The sequence below is a fragment of the Patiria miniata genome, unplaced genomic scaffold, assembly GCF_015706575.1.
Source record: "Patiria miniata isolate m_02_andy unplaced genomic scaffold, ASM1570657v1 HiC_scaffold_7, whole genome shotgun sequence".
Taxonomy (NCBI): domain Eukaryota; kingdom Metazoa; phylum Echinodermata; class Asteroidea; order Valvatida; family Asterinidae; genus Patiria; species Patiria miniata.
Window position 1 is genome coordinate 38,715,661 of NW_024037074.1, and position 5,911 is coordinate 38,721,571.

Here is a 5,911-nt window from a genome sequence, read left to right on the forward strand (position 1 = left end):
CCCTTACCGACTCGCACCCTGACCGACTCGCCCCCTGACCGACTCGCCTCCTGACCGACTCGCCCCCTGGAAAAAGATGCACCGTACGGGGACATCGTGAAAAAAATAATAAAAAATAAAAGACAGTGGAGGGGAACACGTACATTGTAACATTATTCGAACACCAATTGGAAGGATTTCTGGTACAAATGCAAGCGTCATTTTTCCGGAGTCGGTGCCCGTGGGGCCTGCGCGTAGCGGATGGGTTAGAATATATTTTTATAAGACACTTTTCTATTTCCCGGCTGGAATAGGGGGCACATTTAATACAGCACTTGCATTTAATGCTTCATGTCAAAATATATTCCAAAATATATTCTAGAGTAGAACATGTACCAGTACACGAAATAATGTAGGCCATGTGTTTTTTTTAATAAATGAAGAATAAAATCGTCATCCCCTTTTTTATTTTCACGACCTCAGAGAGAGATTTACGTCTGGTTCTCTAAATATTTTTTTAAAAGGAAAATGATTAAAAAAACCTAGCCCGTTAAAGTTTGCACTTTAAGTTAATTCTTTTGTAGATTCCGGGGAAATTTAATACGAATTATGCTCGGTTTTTTCTTATTTTTAAATGAATATGATCAGGATTAACAACATCCCTTAAATAATAGCGTCAAAATATATTCCAAAATATATTCTAGAGTAAAAAATGTTCACAAAATAATGTAGGCCATGCGTTTTATTTTTTAAATACACGAAGAAGTAATCGTCCTCCCTTTTATATTGTCCCGGCCTCAGTAATACGATTTAGTATGTCTTGTTCTCTCGATTTATTTTTAAAGTAAAACGATTTCAAACACCCTAGCCCATTAAGTTTTGAACCCTCAGTTAATTCTTTTGTAGATTCCAGGGGAAATTTTAATACGAATTCTGCTTAGTTTTTCCTAATTTTAAAAGGAATACGAATAAGATTATCAACAGCCCTTTGACTTCAAACTTAATTTCAAAATGTATTCCGAAATAATTATATTCTAGAGTAACATTTACAAGAAAATGTAGGCCATGCAGTTTTATTTTTTAAATAAGCGAAGAATAAAATCGTACTACGAAAAAAAAACATCGGGAGCCCTACATTTAATGAATTATTTGGACTTGGAATATCATCCCCCAATCGTTTATTTATGTGCATGTACACAACACGGAGGTGAAATTTCACGTTCAATTCAGTTTCCCACATTTTTCGCAAAAAGTTTTCCCCTGTCTCTGAGGAAAAAAAAATGCCCAAATAAAATCTCAGCTCCGAAAAGCCTTTCCAGAGAATGATTGATAGCCGCATTGTTCAAATTGATACAATGCCACTCTTGTTCGTTACAAAGCATATATATTTGGGTTCAGCTGTAAGCCACCGAACTTTAAGGCCTTTGAGAACTTGCCGCCAGTAATTGGAAGATTCTTAGATGATAAACAGTGATGATAAGTATCTCAGCCAATGAAATGAGCCGGTTCCCGGCAAATAAATATGCCATTGGTTGCTTTCATCACGGATCGTCTGATTCATGAATATGACTTCCTTCCACGCGCAACTGGGAGTGATTAGCTATCTGAGCCACAGGTGCATGGCTGCATGCCCATCACATTCCAACCTGGTTGCTTAGAAATACTGTTGCTAGGAGGCTCCCCTGTGACGCCTGGGAGTGGACTGCCGGTTGCGCAGCCAGAAATCTTGTATGTGATTATTTTGAAACCTTGTACGTGAAAGCGGCAGCTCAGGAATGCTGCCGCTTTCGGGAAATTTGTGCAGGCAAAGTTTTTAATATTTTGGAAATTGGAATTTGGATGCAGTTTGCATTTCCGTTAAATTAAAGGTTGTTTTTTTGGTTTTCTTTTTAAGAAAATCGGAGCCCCCCCCCCCCCCAAAAAAAATACAAATAAACGATTTTCCTCAGGCCTTGACATTTCTTGAAGTGATTCGACAACACTTGCAGAATGCAGACGATTCATTTCGTCTTAAATTATTTTATAGCCTGCAGACTTCAAAAGAACATGGAAAAACTGGTAGTTAAACTTAAAGTGTATACAAGTGTACTAACAAAGTAAGTATATATGTGACCGCAGTTACCACACATTATACCGGGCAATGTGTTCTCCTCCACTGTCTTTAATTTTTTTTTCACAATGTCCCCGTACATACGGTGCATCTTTTTCCAGGGGGTGAGTCGGTCAGGAGGCGAGTCGGTCAGGGGGCGAGTCGGCTAGGAGGCGGGTTGGCGAGGGGGCGAGTCGGCTAGGGGGCGAGTCGGTCAGGGGGCGAGTCGGTCAGGGGGCGAGTAGGTAAGGGGCGAGTCGGTGAGGGGCGAGTCGGCCAGGGGGCCGGGGAGTTGACCTGACACCAAATGGATGACCACCAAAAAGCACGATGTGCCAGCTGGCTTGCTCCCGTCTAACGTTACAACTTTAGTATCGATTCTCAAATATTTTTGGTTGATCTTTACAAAAATCAGTATCTTTCCAAGTCACAAACACACTACTCACTAGGCGTGTAACTGTGAGAAGAGTCGATACTGTTTTTGTGATTGATTCGATAGTTCTGATATAAATATTCGGAAGACCACCTAGTCTGGTACCTTAACCACAATTTACCTCGACTGTCAACAGAACCCCAACTAGGGAGATATATAAGCAAACAGACGTATGACACTCAACCATTGATCTCCATATACACAGACTGGATAGGACATCGCGCCGTGTTTGTGCACGAATGCGCGGCCGAACAATGGCGGCGCGTTTACTGTCAGACGGGTAAACGCGCATTGTGCTTTCGGTAATCCTTACTTTTAGGACACCTCTATTTTGTATGAGTTCTGTTCAAGACTTTTGTAGATGACTGTTCAGTACCAAAGTGACTTTTGCAGGCTAAAGAAGTCTTTTTTCTTCAGACAAACTCATATGTTAGTTATAATTTGGAAAGCACTTTCGAAGAAAATGTGACTTTCCTACCTTTTTTTGCAGTTCACCATCTTGCTTTTTAAATTCATTTTCTGTTTTTTATCGTCGTCTTTAACCCCTCATAAATCAAAACCCTGCCCTCTTTCTACAAAATCAAACCTGCTGATATTCAAGAGGTGTCATTGCCAAATGTTCAAATGTGTCAATAAATATCAGAATGTCACTTTTGAGTGTCATTTAGTCAGCTGTTTTGGTGAGTCTTTCAACCTTATATAGGAAAGGGGTCCTAAAAGTAAGGATTACCGTGCTTTCACTTTGTTTACTTTGGAAAATGGATTGTTTAGTGTAATTTTTCTTACAGGAGGGAGTTCAAGCGCTCCTCCAAAACAATCTTTAAAAAAACCCTGAACGATGAAGAGTTACCCTCCAAACAGCTTTTCCACACTTTCTTGATATACACTTTCTTATTATGCATTTTCAAAATTCAAGAACCCCCCATTTCCTTTTCCCTTATTTTTTTTTAAAATCCCTTCTCCTCTCAAAAATGATTGTAAGTAAATTGCCATTTCATTTTTGGCACATTGGTCATTAGAGCACACTGAATTACTCCATCAATGAAATGAATAATTGTATTAATAATATGCCGAAATGACATCATATTTTTTTAACTGAACACTCACACGAGAAATTGTATGGAGATTCATTCAAATGATTGATATATTTATTAAAAACCCTGAACATAAACCAATTACAATCTAAAAGGTAAAAAAAACCTTAATTTTACAAAGTAATCAGTAAAAATTTCTTCCCGTCCCTAGATTGATCAGGGAATGACATCGTTTACCTCTTTGTGATAGTTTGTGAAAGGAGATGAATCACAAACCAAAATAGTACTATATAATTTTGTCAAAGAATAAATTCAAGCTACGCACGGTCTTGCAATTAAATGTTTAGCTATACTTCTGAAAATAAATATAATTACTTGTAAGTGTAATGGGAATCGTTTTTGTGAGCGAATATGACGGTGTTTATGGCTATAGCTAGTAATCTTATATAACGACGTACACAACATAATTTCAAACCGTTAAAGTGCTCATTGCTTTCTTCACCATACAAACTGTCAATAATGTGACAGTCATCTTGGGAGCTTATAAAAATACTTGCATTGAACTCCACAACTTCTTTCCAAAACCAAAATCAATCAATGTTAACAGTTCCACATCGTAAAAATTGATTAAGTCAAACGCGCAGATGCATATCACATCGCATGTTCCATTCAGTGGATGATACAGTCGATTCCATCCCTCCGTGAAGTTCTCCATTTTCGTCCGGCTCGGTCCTGCAGCTGGTGGTTTTTGCTATATGGCTTTGCTGAAGTTCTTTGTTTGATATGAAGGTCAATCGGCCAGTTGTGCAGTAAGTTAGCATAAACCATCTCCTCGGTTTCTCTTTATAAAGAAAAGAATAGAAACATTCCGGTAGGCGTTAAGCCAAGGCAGACATAATTCAATCAGATTTTGCATATAAAAGTTATTCGAATAAACTATCTTAAACAAGTCAACTTTTGTTCATTGCCATTGCCGGGTCAATCATGCACGTTTAGGCCTAGGTATGTCTTTTAAAGAAAAATAATGCCGACCACTGAGCATGACAGGCCTAAATCGCATGGAATTTGAACAGAATATCTCGCTAGCTACCACACAGGCCCGTCCCCTCAAACTCAGAGCGACATAATTTGCTTTGTCATTCCCATTTTCATATTTCTCCATGCCATGTTGTATAGGCCTCGTTAAAAAAACAACTTACTTGCGAATAATTGTCCTATTCTTCAACGCTCCTTACTTCCCGACTCCAGCAATCTAATGCTGAGCACACCTTGACTATACTCCTCGTCGATTTTGATCAATTTAGATCTCTGTTTCTTTTATTCTTCCAAAAATGACAAAGAAAGCGAAGAAAACCCAACTTCATTTCTTAATCCTCCATTCGAAAGTGTACACAATTCGAAATGCGAATTTGTGTTCTTTACCCTTTTCAAAATACGCGCGCGCGGACGCACGTTCGTACGCGATGTCCTATCCAGTCTGTGTATATGGAGATCAATGCACTCAACCACCGTCCACAACCATGCACGTTCAATGATATTTGTCACTGGTTCCCTATTACCCATGGTGGTTATTTACGAATACGTGTTGTTGGAACCAGCGGATGGGTTATAGTCTCTCATTCGTGCCGTTTTGCACCACAGTCACGCGGATATGCTAAAATTGGGCGGTCCCATAGAGCTGTATACAGCTCTATGGGCGGTCCTCATCTAGATGTAGGCGGAGCTTACAGTGCATTACAATAAAAAAAATTGACCGTTTTAGCCGATTTTCGGCTAGATTTGACAATTTTTTTTGTGGAAAACCGATCAAGTATTAAAAAAAGCAAGTTAAAGAATGCAAATTACTGCAGATTTCTGTAGTAGTCTTTTAAATTGTAGCCCAAAAAAAGCAATCAACAGATTTTTTTTGAAGGGTTCATTACTTAATTCAAGCAATATGCTCCAATATTGAAGCGGTTGATGAAGAATGTACAATTACTGCAGGCTAGATATGGAAGCAAAATTGTATCTTTAAGGAAATTTAACGTGTTTTTTTCAAAGGATATGTAAAAACATGTATGTCAGATAGTGAGTATATTGTTTATACTGTGTTTTGTGTAATTCTGGTTGATTTGTTAGATTTTGTTTAATCTAGCATAATTTTGAAATGCATCTGGCAGAATTTCGCGATTTTCATCTGGTCACCTACACTACAGCATAGCCTAATGTACATTTTGTACATGTACATGTACATGTACATGTACATAATGTACATAAACAAACGGCGGTACATGTGTACGTTTATATAGTACCCGGGGGCCGGCCGTACCTGTATACCACCACCCACGTGTAACTTGCCAGTGGAGTCCGCGTCGCGACGCGTTTAGCCAGCGAAAG